This window comes from Saccopteryx bilineata, chromosome 2 (assembly GCF_036850765.1).
Source record: "Saccopteryx bilineata isolate mSacBil1 chromosome 2, mSacBil1_pri_phased_curated, whole genome shotgun sequence".
NCBI lineage: Eukaryota > Metazoa > Chordata > Mammalia > Chiroptera > Emballonuridae > Saccopteryx > Saccopteryx bilineata.
This window is the reverse complement of record NC_089491.1, coordinates 241,702,546-241,719,429: the sequence shown is the minus strand read 5'-3', so window position 1 is coordinate 241,719,429 and position 16,884 is coordinate 241,702,546. Positions and strand designations below refer to the sequence as shown.

At 38.8% G+C, this 16,884-nt stretch overlaps 1 protein-coding gene across 3 annotated transcripts in view; it reads right to left on the bottom strand.

Moving 5' to 3' along the window:
• Positions 1–16,884, bottom strand: part of NTM (neurotrimin) — a 1,036,467-nt gene that overhangs the window by 536,421 nt on the left and 483,162 nt on the right. The window lies entirely within an intron of this gene.

The following is a 16,884-nucleotide window of genomic DNA, read 5'->3' as shown; positions in this document are numbered from 1 at the left end:
CAGGAAGATAAAAAATCCAATCAAAAAATGGGCAAAAGAAATGAATAGACACTTCTCCAAAGAGGACATATAGATGGCCAATAGGCAGATGAAAAAATGTTCAACATCACTAATCATTAGAGAAATGCAAATTAAAACCACAATGAGATATCACCTCACACCAGTCAGAATGGCGCTCATCAACAAAACAATACAGAATAAGTGCTAGCGAGGATGTGGAGAAAAGGGAACTCTCCTGCCCTGCTGGTGGGAATACAGACTGGTGCAGCCTCTGTGGAAAACAGTATGGAGATTCCTCAAAAAATTAAAAATCAAACTGCCTTTTGACCCAGCCATCCCACTTTTAGGAATATATCCCAATAACACCACATCAATGATTCAAAAGGAGAAATGCACCCCCGTGTTTATGGCAGCATTTTTTACAATAGCCAAGGTCTGGAAACAGCCCAAGTGTCCGTCAGTGGATGAGTGGATTAAAAAGCTGTGGTACATATACATAATGGAATACTATGGGGCCATGAAAAAGAAGGAAATCTTACCTTTTGTGACAACATGGATGGACTGGAAACTATTATGTTAAGTGAAATAAGCCAGGCAGAGAAAGAAAAATATCATATGACCTCACTAATTTGAGGAATCCAATGAACAATATGAACTGAGGAACGAAATAAACGGGATCAAAGGGACCAGAGGGAAAGCAGACAGAGGGAAAGGGGAACATAGGATGGGATGAGAGCAGAGAAGCAAAGCCGGGGGAGGGGGTGCTGTAGGAAGGAGGGCAAGGGGGATGTGGCAGAGAACAAGGGGGAGGGGACATTAGAATCTATGTACACCCAATAAATAAAAATTAAAAAAAAAAAAACCTGAAAAAAAAGAAGGTGGGCAAGAGGGAGAATCAACTAAAATCAGACTGAGTGTTCCTTTCACTGAATCTTATTTTTCTTTTTCTTTTTGGAAGGAAATTAACTTTTTATTATTCATACTTTTACATGATTTTTTTTTCTCACCATAATGAATGTTATTCTTAAAGGCCTGAAGTCACAATGAATGTCTCATTTAGCCTTGACAGCCACCTTCTGACTCACATGTAAAAAAAAAGAAATGCCCACAGTCCCGTGAGCTACCTTTACCCGGCCACGCGTGTTCAAGTAGTGGCTCCCGTCCCCACTGCCTAGTGGAACTCCAGGAGCACTTACTACGTGTTCTAGGACTGACATTAGCATCTTCTCGTCCTCGAGATATTTTTTCTTTAGACTATCCTTTTCTTTTATTTATTGATGGATTGACGTTAGAGAGAGGAGAGGGTGAGAAAGAAAGGGGAGAAGGAGCAGGAAGCATCAACTTGTAGTAGGTGCTTCCTGTATGTGCCTTGACTGGGCAAGCCCAGGGTTTTGAACCCATGACCTCAGCCTTTCAGATCGACATTTTATCCACTGTGCCACCACAGGTCAGGCAACTATCCCTTTCTTTTCATTCCCAGACTTCACTCCTGGGGCTTTCTTTATGTCCTGTCCCCTTCCACAGTCCACAGCTAGCACTGTCTCACTACCGTTCCTAGGCCTGGCTTCAAGAAATTCAGCTCTAATCATGGCTCTGGATCAGAAGCTCGCTTGAGATGCTGAGTGGTGAGGGCTTTACCGATAGGGAAGCCTGTTGGAAAATCCTGGAGTTCATAGTTTGGCAGATCTGGACCCATATCTTGGTTCTACCTTTGGGTTCCTGTGCACAGGACCTGGGCAAGGTTTTTGACAGTAACTTATTAACTCTCAAATTTCTCATTTACAAAACAAATAAAATAACATCTATTTAAATAAAATTAATGTGAGCGTCAGAAATGGTATATTGTATTGAAAGCACCAAAAAGAAATGTCTGGCAGTAGCTGGCTCTCCCAGGTGGTAGCAGTTGTCCTCATAGAAGAACATGTCACTTTAGGACCTTCTCTTGTAATTAGTAGCATGAGTGTGGAATCAGTCACGGTTCAAAACATCTCTCTTTCACTGACTAGCTGTGTGACTGACCATGGGAAAATCCTATAAACTTCTCTGCTTTAGTTTCCTTCCCTATAAAATGGGGATAAATTAGTATCTACTTCATTGGGTATGCTGATGATTAAATGAGATAACATGTGTGAAGCACTTAGTATATTTCCTGGGGCATAATAAGTGTCAGCCAATGTTACCTATAGATAGCAATAATATATAGGAAGTAAATTACTAGTGCTGGCACAGGTAGCAAATGCTAGTACAAGGGGTCACACTCAGGTATATCTGACTGCAAACCCAGCATTCTATCCACTGTGCTGAAGTTCTTTTTTATTTATTTTTTCTTCTTTTCCAAGTGAGAGGAAGGGAGATAGAAGATAGATTCTCGCATGCCCTCCTACCGGGATTCACCCAGTAATCCCCATCTGGGGCCATGCTCACAACCAAGCTATTTTTAGCACCTGAGATAAAGGCTCAATGGAGCCATCCTCAGTGCCCAGGCTGATGCACTTGAACCAATTGAGCCATGGCTGAGGGAGGGGAAGAGAAAGAGAACAAGAAAGAAGGGAGGGGGGAGGTGTGGAGAAGAAGATGGTTGTTTCTCCTGTGTGTCCTGACTGGGAATCAAACCCGGGACATCCACATGCCGGGCTGGCACTCTACCATTGAGTCAACCAGCCAGGGCTGCCACAGTTCTCAAAATTGAGGAAGACTTTAAAGAAAAACATGTGTACAAGTGCAATCTAATATATTTTGGTAAAAATTATATTTGCAAACTTTTAAGATGCTGATAGGATAAATTTTGTGAGTTTAATATTTCCTAGGATAGTTAGTATCATACAGGATAACTTCATTTTATGAGTATTAACTACAATTCTAATCATGCTGTCTCACAAATATTTTGTTCACTCTGTGAACAATAGCAAATTAATTCAGAATTACTAAAGAAAAAAATCTCATTACAGCAAATACCTTACAACAGAGCAGCCTAATTATTATTAAATATATATATTTTTTTAAGTGAGAGGAGGGGAGATAGAGAGACAGACTCCTGCACGCACCGCATCCAGGACTGACTCTGCAACCCTCGTCTGAGGCTGATGCTCAAATCAACCAAGCTATCCTCAGCACCCAGGGCCAGCATTCAAACCAATCAAACCACTGGCTGCAGGAGGGAAAGAGAGAGAGAAGGAGGAGAGGGAGGAGAAGAGAAATAGATGGTGACTTCTCATGTGTTCTCTGACCAGGAATAAAATCCCCAATGTCCACACGCTGGGCCGACACTCTATCTACTAAGCAAACCAGCCAGGGCCAGCCTTACTTATTTTTTAAAATTAGTCTATCATTTGTAGAACATTTAACAGTTTTCAAAGTATTCTTGTATACATATGCATGCATGTTTGTATGTATATACATGTGTATATGTGTGTATGTGTGTTTGAGTGCAAACATTCATACAAGCATTCTCATCCCTCAGTTGATCCCCAAAAGCATCCCTGAGAAAGAGTTACTGTTGTTTTTCTCGGTTCCCAGCCAAGGGAGCTGGGCTTGGAAAGCCTTCATAACTCATTTGAGGCTGCGAATTAGTAAGTGATATTTTAGAACTCCTAGATCTTCTTGTGGGTTCCCCTGTACTAGATTGCCTTATATCCAAACTGAGGGTGAAGCCCAAATTAATTTTCATAGGCCACTGGTATTTATTACAACAAAATGTGTCCCATATTAGGATTAAAAAATAAAGCTCATAGTAAATTCTTTACTGCTACTGAGTCTATAGACTCATAATTCTTTTTTACCATCAAAGAATATATACAGAGGTCAAGTCCTCCTCTGGGCATCCCTGTGTGTATGTGTGTGTGTTTTCCTTCCTTAGAAGTGAGCTTTCTTTGTAATGATTGCTTTGCCTAACATCACATGCTCAGTCCCCTGGCTGTTTAGTCTGTATTTGGTCTCTCGGACTCTGACATTGAGCTAGCAGGTGAAAAAAATCCCTCTGAACTCATGAGTGTAGGAGGAAGCACCGTGCATACATATGCCCTCTGCTTTCTTTCCTCCCTCTAACATCTACTATTTGACGTGAGTGTTTATTGTTGTGTTTGAGTGTGTGCTGCTTGTTCTGATGAGTGATTTGGGAGTTTAAGTAGGTTTTCAAACAAAGTGTTTTTTCCCTTTGTTCATTCTTTTGTATAAAGAAGAATCTTCCTCTGCAGGAGAATTGAGTAATGTTGGCTTTTCACATATGTAAACGTTAGGAAATCAACCTCCCTGCTCTCTCCCTTCATTATGGAGATTAATTTGGGGATCCTTTATGCTTTCATGAATATTTAAGGGGCTCCTATAAACCTTAGGATAATCTGAACATGGGGCTGGTCTGAAAGTAGTCAAGTAAAATTCATTCTCTTTAATTTAGGTCTAGAGGGAGAGTGTCTGTGACCTAATTTTCACTGAAAAGTCATAGTATAAATACAATTCCAGAATGCTCCCCTTTGGAGTTCACAAAGTGGCTTCCCCAGGGAAAGTTATTACTACACAAGCGTGAGGACCCCTGGAAAGTTTGCACATTTACAAATTTGTGAGGAGGAGGATTTGGCCCTGGCCTGTGGGCTCAGCAGTGGAGTAGAGAAATCTATTGTTGTCAATTAAAGGAATGACTCCAAAACAGGAAAAAGGTTTCCTCCAAGACGATAGAGGGAAGAGTGCTCTGCAGGATCTTATCACTACTACTCGATTCAGGTAAAGGGATGATTGAGGACATTACATACCTTGAGCTTTGGACGTGTGTGTGTGTGTGTGTGTGTGTGTGTGTGTGTGTGTGGTCTTTTTTTTTGCCTTATTTATTTATTTATTTATTTATTTATTTATTTATTTATTGTATTTTTCTGAAGCTGGAAACAGGAAGGCAGTCAGACAGACTCCCGCATGTGCCCGACCGAAATCCACCCGGCACGCCCACCAGGGGGTGATGCTCTACCCATCCGGGGCGTTGCTCTGTCATGACCAGAGCCACTCTAGCGCCTGGGATAGAGGCCAAGGAGCCATCCCCAGCGCCCGAGCCATCTTTTGCTCCAATGGAGCCTTGGCTGGGAGAGGGAAGAGAGAGACAGAGAGGAAGGAGAGGGGGAGGGGTGGAGAAGCAGATGGGCGCCTCTCTTGTGTGCCCTGGCCGGGAATCGAACCCGGGACTTCTGCACACCAGGCCGATGCTCTACCACTGAGCAAACCGGCAAGGGCCTAATTTTTTATGGTTAATTTCAAGACTAGTCTCAAATACAAAAGTAAACTTTAGATATTCTAATACCTTGAAAGGTTAATAGAAACTACAGTAGTCAGAAAAATACAGGAAAGAAAGGAATAAAAGGAATAAAGCTTTCATGGATTGATCTGGCGTGGACAGAGGCTATGAGACATGTGGAAAGAAGAGACATTTGCTGATCAGAATCATGTAGCACCAGCGGTGGTGGTCATGTAGGTGGTGATGGTGGTGGTGGGATGGTTGTGGGGATGGTGACGGCAATGGTGGTGATATTGGTGATGGTGGTGTTAGTGGTGATCAAGCAACAATAACAGCTGGCATTTCTTGAGTGCTGCTATGGACAAGGCAGTGACATGTGCATTAATTAGACCTAGAAACAGCCTTGTGTGGAAAAGACTGTTATTCCTTTCATCCTGCAGATGAGGAAAATGAGATGTGGCCACTTTAATAGCTTTTCAAGGTCACATGGCTATGTATTGAACTAGAAACTTGAATCCAGGTCATTTGACACCAGGGCTTAACCATTTGGAAATTCTGCCCAGAAAGGACAGAAAAATTAAGGATCAAACAGGGACATAAATTTGTCCCAATGGAAAACTGATTTATGTGTCAATGCCTAAAGTGGGAAATGTACAAAGTATTATTTCTTAATGATGTTAGGGGATTGCTTAAATACAAAGGAGCTTCATGTTAAGAGTCGAAAAAGAAGAACCTAGAAATTAGGGAAGTAACTGTCTATCAAATTTTGTTATTTTGTTAGAATGTGGCAAGCTAATTAAGTAATGATAGCAGATATCTATAAGTTAACTGCTTGTATTTTACTTGAACTTCAAGATAACTTCACGTGAAAACATATTTTTATTTCCAGTTTTAGTTAAATTACTAAGCTTGAGTGATGCTGTATAATCACAGTGGAGTAGTGTGATTGAGGGGAGGTGGTGTGGTTCCGAAGGTTCAGACTTCTGAGAAAACACAGGCCATTGAAAATGGGTTTATTAGAGACAAAAAGACAGACAGGTTGTTCTCAGTAACAATAGGATACCCCAGAACTAATAGAAACCAATTCCGAATCGTCTCACCACTTCATTCCTCTTTTCTTGTTCTTCTATAATACTTTCTCCACAATAGTCAGAGTGATCCTTTGCCATTCCAGTGTGTGTGACCCATCATGGTTCCCCATGCCTATTCCTGCCTCGGACAGGAAGGCTTTACCTCCCCACAGTTCATATGGCCAGGTTCATCGCACTTCTAAAACTCAGCCCGTATAGACCCAATGTTTCTAACTATGTCTCTGCTTCTATTATATTTTCCATCATGGCATCTTATCCTTTACCAGTGTAGCACTTTTCCAACATATAATTACACTTGTGTTCATTGGTTTTGTTTGCTATTTGTGTTCTACCTTTCCCAAGTATTAGAAACCATCAAGGCAGAAATAATATTTTTCATTCGTCCATGTGTACCCACAGCCTGGTACCAAGTAGATACTCAAAACCATTTGTTGAATGAATTGTGAAAATAATGGATTCCTGTGTGAGTGAATGAGGGAAAGCCCTCCCTGTGAGTACTACCATCATCAGGCTTCATCCGCAGGTGGGCTAGTTGAAATGCCACTATCCCCTGCTGTGTAAGTGCGGAAACTGCACATCAGTGGCTCCAACCACCCTGCTCCATAGTAAGCAGAGGCTGCAGGTTCTGGAGCTCTAGAAAGCATTCTCCGGCTCTGGATAACTAGCACACATCTTCCTACATCTCCAGAGGGACTTTTGAGACTGTATCACTAACCACAATGATTCTCACCCCTTTTTATCTCTGTCAAGATCAAAATGAGAAGCTCCCTCCCTTCAACCCCTGACCTTTGCTCCTCTGTCTCCTATTCTTCTCTCATCCATCAGTGCCATTTAGAATAGTTCCTCCATTAATTTTTCAAAATGTTATGATCAATTCCTTAACTCAGCCAACTGCTCAAGCTGTCTAAATCTGGATATGCACTGAGGATCCTGCTCTCTCTGGAACCTTAGCTTTATGATCTCTCAAACTCCCAGCTGCTTCTGGGAGTGCAGGTGTGGGAGTGTCCTTCCTGATTATCACTGGCCCTTCCATACCACTACTCATTCACTTTCTTGCTAAAAATCAATTACACCTACTTCTCGCCTTCTTGTCACTTCCCTTTTTCATCCAAGACTTTGAAATCTGCATAACTTATCTAAGACCCTAACTTCTCAAGGTGTTCCTGACCTTGTAATAATCAATAACCCTTTTCTCTATCCCACCTCAAGGATATACCCCCATAGAGATCACAACCTTTGTCATAACCTGTACCTAATCTACTTGTTAAATGATTGACTTAAATTTCTTCTCTCTTGCTCTAACATCCTACTGTTCCATTTTCTTTCTTAATACCTGCCACTGGAAGAGTCTTCAAATTCACTGATATCTCAATATTGTATTTGGATAGTATATTGAGAACCCTCTGTTTTTTCACCAAAATCAATATCCTCTTCACAGTTTTTTTTCTTAAATTGTTTGGATTCCATGGCCCTTCTTGTCAATTAATTATAGTCTTGCCAATATCTGAAACTACTGTGGTTTTCTGTTTCCTTTGCCCCTTTCTCGGGTCTTGAACTGGGTAGGAATCCAAACATATGTTAGATCCATGCTCACATCTGAGTGGCCAAGAGTGTCAGACAGTAGAGCAGATTGAGCTTTGTACAAATATGTCATCAATAACCTCTAGTGAATCCCCGTTAATGCTTGAAAATCCTCCTTTGTTGCTCCATCAAATTTGTATTCCGACTCTCTCCCATCCTCAGCTTCCTGCTATCTTATCTGTGTAATAATATAGGATGAAGTGCTAAGTAGATAGTTTCCATTTTTTCTAAATTGGCCAACCACAGCTTACCTCACACTGTCAGCTCAGAGAAATGGCTGTCGTGGTGCCAATAACCCCCTCAAGGGTTTGACTAGAGGTTGCTGCTGTGAGGGACAGGAAAAGAGAGCAGAGATGCCTCTTAACTTATTCTTTCTCAAGTGAAACAAGATTTCTACAAAAACTTCTCATGAAACTGATGGCTGTCTGTAATAATAAAGTCTTAGAGTTGTCACCCAGGTAACAGTCTGTGTAGCTGAGAGGCCTGTTGATCTCGGTCACATTGTTGAAGTGGAGAGATGAGCACTAAGAAGAAATGGTGTGATATATGACCAGAAAAGAAGATCACAGACTCTCCCCTCAAGTTCCAATAGTCCCAGAGACTTACACATGGTGTGTGTTCACACGGGTCACACACAGGTAATGATGGAGGGGGGTGTAGGAGATTGTGGTGTCGAGGCCTGTTGGGGACTTCATCAAATTGAAGCACAAAGTCTACAGCATCTGAACAAAGTGACAAGTTGGCTGGAAGAAGCAATTGGTTTCTGGTTCCTAAGGAATTAAAGCCAACTAGGAGAGTTGTTGGGGTTTGAGATTCATTAGCTGGACCTGTTGGGGTTTCCACCTGACCTCCCTGGGCCTATTGATGAGGAACGAGATACAGAGTTCAGAGCCAGCATTTAGAGAGCAACCAATACACTGGGCAGGAACTGTGCTTTTTTCTTTCACCTAGCTTTTTTTGAAATGTAATTGACATATAACATTGTATAAGTTTAAGGTGTACAGTGTATTGATTAGATACTTATATATTGCAAAATGCTTATCCACATAGCATCAGGTCACAAAGTTGCAATTTCTTTATTGTGGTGAGAACATTAAGTCTACTTTCTAACAAGGTTTAGGTATATAGTAATACAGTGTTAACTATAATTACCATGCTGTACATTAGATCCCTAGAATTTATTAATCTTATAATGGGAAGGGTTTTTTGGTTTGTTTGTTTTGTTTTGTTTGTTGTTGTTTCTTTGTTTAATGTGAGAGAGAGACAGAGAGAGAAAAACAGAGAGAGAAAGATGTTCATTGATTGCTTCCCATACATGTCTTGACTGAGGGGCTCTAGCCAAGCCAGTGACCTCTTGCTCAAACCAGTGACCTTGGGCTCAAACCAGCAACCTTTGAGGTCAAACCAGTGACCATGGGACCATGGCTATGATCCCATGCTCAAGCTGGTGAGCCTGTGGGATGAGTCTGTGCTCAAGCCTGCGACCTCAGGATTTCCAACCTGGAACCTCAGCATCCCAGGTAGCTGTTCTAGCCACTGCACCACCACCGGTCAGGCATAACTAAAAATTTGAACCTTTTTGACTAATATTCCCCACATCTCCCACCTGCCAGTCCCTGATGAATGTTATTCTACTCTCTGATTGTATGAGTTTGGCTTTTTTATGTCCCACATATCAGTAATATCACAATAGACTTGTTTCTCTCTGACTTATTTCACTTAGCATAATGCCATCAGGTCCATTCTTGCTGTTGCAAATGATAAAATTTCTTTTTTTTTCTCAAGGCGACAAAATATCCTATTATATATACACACACACACACACACACACACACACATCTTTACCCATTCTTCTGTTGACAGACACTTAGGTTATTTTCGTATCTTCACTATTGTGAATAATGCTGCAATGAACACAGGAGTGCAAATATCTCTTTGAGATTCTGTTTTCATTTTCTTTGAATATATACTCAGGAGTGTGATTGCTGGTTCACATAGTAGCTCTATTTTTAATTTCTGAGAAACCTTCATACTGTTTCCATAGTGGAAACAGTACAAATATACATTCCCCAGATAGTTCACAAGGGCCCCCTTTTCTTCACATTCTCGCCAATACCTATTATCTCTGTCTTTTGACAATAACCATTTTAACAGGTGTGAGGTGACATTTTATTGTGGTTTTAATTTTCAATTATTTGGATTAGTGATGTCAAGTACATTTTATTATATATGTTGGCCATTTGTATATCTTGGGTTTGTTTTTTGGAAAAATGTCTATTCAGTTCCTCCACCAATTAAAAAAAATGTTTTATTTAATAATTTTAGAGAGGGAGGAAGACAGAAAGCAAGATAATGAGATACAGGAACATATATCTGTTCCTGTATGTGCCTGGACTGGGGATTGAACCAGCAACCTCTGAGCCTCAGGACAATGTTCTAACCAACAGAGCTATCCTGTTAGGTCCTTCTACCAATATTTAATAAGGTTGCTTGTAATGTTTTTGTTATTGAGTTGTATAGTTTATTTATATATTTGGATATTAACCCCTTATCAAATATGTGGTTTGTAAATATTTTCTCCCATTGCACAGGTGGCCTTTTCATTTTGATATTTTTCTTTTGCTGTGCAGAACATTTTCAGTTTGATGTAGTCTCACTTGTTCATTTTGCCTTTTTTTTTTTTTTTGCTTATGCACTTGATGTCATGTCCAGAAAAGCATTGTCAAGACCAAGATTCACCTAAAATATAAGACCTGAAACAATAAAGTCCATAGAAGAAGACATAGGTACTAAACTCATGGACCTGGGTTTTAAAGAACATTTTATGAACTTGACTCCAATGGCAAGAGAAGTGAAGGCAAAGATAAATGAATGGGACTACATCAGAATAAAAAGTTTTTGCTCAGCAAGAGAAACTGATATCAAAATAAACAGACAGCCAACTAAATGGGAAATGTTATTTTCAAACGACAGCTCAGATAAGGGCCTAATATCCAAAATTTACAAAGAACTCATAAAACTCAACAACAAACAAACAAACAATCCAATAAAAAAATGGAAAGAGGATATGAACAGACACTTCTCCCAGGAAGAAATACAAATGGCCAACAGATATATGAAAAGATGCTCAGCTTCATTAGTTATTAGAGAAATGCAAATCAAAACTACAATGAGATACCACCTCACCCCTGTTAGATTAGCTATTATCAACAAGACGGGTAATAGCAAATGTTGGAGAGGCTGCGGAGAAAAGGGAACTCTCATCCACTGTTGGTGGGACTGTAAAGTAGTGCAACCATTATGGAAGAAAGTATGGTGGTTCCTCAAAAAACTGCAAATAGAACTACCTTATGACCCAGCAATCCCTCTACTGGGTATATACCCCAAAACCTCAGAAACATTGATACGTGAAGACACATGTAGCCCCATGTTCATTGCAGCACTGTTCACAGTGGCCAAGACATGGAAACAACCAAAAAGCCCTTCAATAGAAGACTGGATAAAGAAGATGTGGCACATATACACTATGGAATACTACTCAGCCATAAGAAATGATGACATCAGATCATTTACAACAAAATGGTGGGATCTTGATAACATTATACGAAGTGAAATAAGTAAATCAGAAAAAAACAAGAACTACATGATTCCATACACTGGTGGAACATAAAAACGAGACTAAGAGACATGGACAAGAGTGTGGTGGTTACCAGGGGTGAGGGGAGGGAGGACACAGGAGGGAGGGAGGGAGAGAGTTAGGGGGAGGGGGATGGGCACAGAGAAAACTAGATAGAGGGTGACAGAGGACAATCTGACTCTGGGCGAGGGGTATGCAACATAATTTAATGACAAGATAACCTAGACATGTTTTCTTTGAATATATGTACCCTGATTTATTAATGTCATCCCATTAACATTAATAAAAATTTATTAAAAAATAAAAAATAAAAAGACAAGCAGCAAAAAAAAAAAAAAAAAGACCAAGATTCAGGAGTTTTCTCCCCATGTATTTTTCTTCCTGGAGATTTAGTGTTTTCATTTTATTGCTTTAGTCTTGGTCCATATTGAAATAACTTTTGTGAGTCTTGTAAGATATAGGTCTAATTTTATTCTTCAGCATGTGGTTATTTAGTTTTCCTAACACCGTGTATTGAAGAAACTATATTTTCTTCACTGAGTATTCTTGGCTCCCTTATCACATATTAGTTGCCTGTATATATGAAGATTTATTTCTGGGCCTTGGTTCTGTTCTATTGGTCTGTATGTCTACTTTGTATGCCCATACTATGCTGTTTTGATTACTACAGCTTTATAGTATAATTTGAAATCAGGAAATGTGATGCCTCAGCTTTGTTCTTCTTTCTCACAATTGCTTTGACTATTCAAGGTCTTTTGTGACTCTATACACATTTTAGTATTTTCTTTGTATATTTCTGTAGACAATGCAATTTTGATTTTGATAGAGACTGCATTGAATCTATATATGGCTTTGAGTAGCATGACATTTTAAAAGGTATTAGCTCTTTTGGTCCAAGAATACAGGGTAACTTTCCATTTGTTTATGTAGTCTTTGGTTTCTTGCATTAAAGTCTGTGGTTTTCAGTGCACAGATCTTTCAATTTCTTGGTTAAATTAATTTCTATTTATTTTATTGTGGGTTTTTGTTATTATAAATGTGATTGTTTCTTTATTTTTTTTTTCAAATATTTTGTTAGCAGTGCAGAAACATTACTGACTTCTGTATGTTAATTGTGTACCCTGTAACTTCACTGAAAGATTTATTAGTTCTAACAAGTTTTGGGTGAAGTCTTTAGAGGTAATATATATATATATATATATATATATATATATATATATATGATCATATCTTCTGCAAACAAAGACAATATTTTTTTTCTTTCTGATTTGGATAGCTTTCATTTTTCTTTCTTGCTTAATTGTTCTGGTTAAGACTTCCAGTACTAGATTGAATTAGACTGGTAAGAGTAGGAACCCTGATTTTCTTTCTGCTCTTAAAGAAAAACCTTTATCAACCATTCACATATAGAATATAAAATATTATATATGGGCTTTATTACACTGAAGTATGTTTCTTCTATTCCCAATTTGTTGAGCAAATTTTTTCATGAAAAGATGTTTATTCTATTTTTTCAAATACTTTTTCTGCACTTATTAAGGTGATTATATGAGTTTTATCTTTCATCCTAACCACATTTATTGATTTGTGTATGGTGAACTATCTTTGCATCCCAAAGATAAATTTTACTTGATTATAATCCCTTTAATATGTTGCTGAGTTTGGTTTGCTAGTACTCTGTTGGAATTTTTTGCATTTATATTCATTAGGAATATTGATCTGTAGTTTTAGTCTCTTGCAACATTCTTATCTGATTTTGGTGTCAAGGTAACACTAGCCTTGTAAAATGAGTTTGGGAGCATTTTCTCCTCCTAAATTTTTAAAAAAGTTTGAGAAGGATTGGTATTAATACTTCTTCAATTTTTGGTAGAATTCACCAGTGAAACAATCCAGTCTTGGGATTTTCTTTGTGGGGAGGTTTTTGATTATTGATTCAATCTCCCACTCATTCTTGTTCTGTTCAAATTTTCTATTTCTTCTTGATTTAATATTGGTAGGTTATATGTTTCTAGGGATTTATCCATTTCTTCTAGATTATTAAATTTGTTTCCATATAATTGTTCATATTAGTTTCTTATGATCCTGTGTATTTTTTCACATCATGTATAATGTCTCCTCTTTTACATCTGATTTTATTTGTTTGACTCCTCTCTCATTTTTCTTACCTAATCCACCAAAAGTTTGTTAATTTTTACATTTTTATTTATTTTTATTTTTTATTTTTTGAAGCAAGAGAGACAGAAAGAGGGACAGACAGGCAGGAATGGAGAGAGATGAGAAGCATCAATTCTTCATTGTGGGATCTTAGTTATTCATTGATTGCTTTCTCATATGTGTTTTGACCAGAGGCTACAACAGAGCAAGTGACTCCTTGCTCAAGCTGACGACCCTGAACTCAAGCCAGTGATTTTGGGCTTCAAGCCAGCTATCCTGTGCTCAAGCTCATGAGCCTGTGCACAAGCCTGATGAACCCTCACTCAAGCTGGTGACCTCGAGGTTTTGAACCTGGGTCCTCTGCATCTCAGGCCAATGCTCTATCCACTGCACCAGTGCCTGGTTAGGCATAACATTTGTTAACTTTTTTACTTTTCAAAAATATAGTTTTTAGTTTCATTGATCTTTTCAATTCTTTTTCTGGTCTCTATTTTATTCCTATCACTCTGATCTGTGTTATGTCTGTCCTTCTACTAACTTCTGACTGAGTTTGTTTTTCTTTTTCTTGTTCCTTGAGGTGTAAAGGTGTTTGAGATTTTTTTCTTAAGGTAGGCATTTAATGCTATAAACCTCTCTCTTAGAATGACTTTTGCAGCCTCCCATAGGTTTTGGTATATTGCATTTCCATTTTTGTTTGTGTGTGTGTATATTAGGTGAGGGGAGAGGAGATAGTGAGGCATATTCTCACAGGTGCCCCAACCAGGATCTACCTGGCAATCCTATCTTGGGCCGATACTCGAGTACCAAGCTATTTTTAGTGCCTGAGGCTGATGCCCTCCAATAGAGCTATCCTCAGCTCTTGGGGCCACACTTGAACCAATGGAGCCACTTGCTGCAGGAGGGGAAGCCAGAGAAATGCTGGGAGGGGGGAGGGAGAAGCAGGTGTCTGCTTCTCCTGTGTGTCCTGACCGGGAATTGAACCTCAGACATGCATATGCCAAGCTGACACTTTATCCACTGGACCACTGACCAGAGCTTGTTTGAAAATATTTCTAAAAATAATTGTGGCATAAGAGTTAAGCAGAAATGTGTTGTTTAATTTCTCAGGCATCTATGGCCATACCACCCTGAACATGCCCAATCTCATCTAATTTCTACCTATTGGTGAATTTTCAGATCTTCTTCCTGATTTCTAGTTTCATGCTGTTGGGGTTAAAAAAGATATTTGATACAATTTACATCTTCTTAAATTAGTTAAGACTTGTTTTGTGAGCTATCATATGATCTATCTTGGAGAATGTTTATGTGCATTTGAGAAGAATATGACTTTTTTTTGTTCAGTTACAATGTTCTGTATATGCTTGATTCATTTGACTTAAAGTTTGATTCAAGTTAAACATTGCCTTGGTTTTCTGCCTGGATGATGTATCCATTATTGAAAGTGGGGTATTAAAATCCCCTGCTATTTTTGTTGTTGTCTATTTCTCCCTTCAGGTCTGTTAGTATATGCTTAGTATATTTAGGTGCTATAATATTGGGTACATGCATATTTATTACTGTTATATCTTTTGATGAATTGACCCCCTTATCATCATATAATGGCCTTCTTTGTCTCTTGTTACAATTTTTAGCTAAAATTTTATTTTATCTGATATACGTATAGCTACCCTACTCTCTTTTGATTTCCCTTTTGCATAGAATATGTTTCTCCATTTCTTCACTTTAGGTCTATGTGTGTCCCTTAAATCATAGACTGTGCTTTTCCTTTCAGTTCCTTCTTTGCATGAACATTATCTACCCCCAGAAAGCAGGTGAGTTTAAAGAGTGAGTGAGAAGACCACACCTACAGCCCCATTCATGTTACAAGCCATTTGAACCAAAATTGGAACTGCAGGAAGGAAGCAAATTTGAGTAAAATATAAAATTATAACATTAAATCAGACTGGTTAAGTTTTAAAAATTTAACTGAGTAGTTATAGAATTAAACAAATATTAAGTATCCCTGCTGGCCATAAGGAAAGGGGCATTTTCCTTTTTAGAAAAGTTGACAAGTTATTAGAAAACAATTCTGTGTTTATACTCAAACTGGGTCCAAGCACTCTTCTACTTATGTCAGAACACATTCTGTTTTTTCTCTTTACACTTTCAATGACTTTCATGTTGTGAAACCAACGGGTATCTCTTCTGCCCCAGCTCCCATGCCTCAATCATCAACATTTTATATTGTTCACAATCTCCCGTTTTTGATATACTTTCTTCCTCTGGCTTATTTCTCTTCTTTCCCCTGCTTCTCTGGCTACTCTTCTTCTGAGGATTTATATAGTTTTATTGTCCTTTAGAGCTGCAATTTATCAAAGCATATTTCCAGGCCCTCACCATGTCATACTGTCCTTACCCTAAAACATTTTATTCACATGCAAAGTGTAACCTTCAAATTAACATATAAAGCAATCATTCTCCAATTTATGTTCTTTGCTTAGACCCCTGGTCGGCAAACTGCGGCTCACGAGCCACATGTGGCTTTTTGGCCCCTTGAGTGTGGCTCTTCCACAAAATACCACGTGTGGGTGCTACCTTGATAAGGAATGTACCTACCTATATAGTTTAAGTTAAAAATGTTTGGCTCTCAAAAGAAATTTCAATCGTTGTACTGTTGATATTTGGCTCTGTCGACTAATGGGTTTGCCAACCACTGGCCTAGACCTCTTCTCTGAGTTTCATGATGTTCCCACAATATACTTAATATCTCCTTTAGGATACTTTAAGATACTTTATACTCTACATAGACAAACTAAAGTCAATATTCTCCTTGCTAAGTCTGGCTCTGTGTCATTAAATGACCTTACTTTTCATCTAGGTGTCATCCCTGACCCTATTCTCTTCTTCAACAGAATTCAGTATTTGGCCCCATTGATTTTATATTTTAAACATCTTGCTAATTTATTTTTATTTATGTATTTTAGCAAAGGAGGTGGGGTGAGACCATGACAGACAGGAAGGAAGAGAGATGAGAAGCAACAACTCACAGTTGTGGCACATTAGCTGTTCATTGATTGCTTTCTCATACACGCCTTTTCCATCCTCACATGCTCTAGTCTATCACTTCTCACCTAGATGATTACAATAGTTTCTAAAGAATATGTCCACACCCAAAATATCCACAGTGAATTTTATGAGGAAGAGGTAATGACACCTTTTTAAAACAC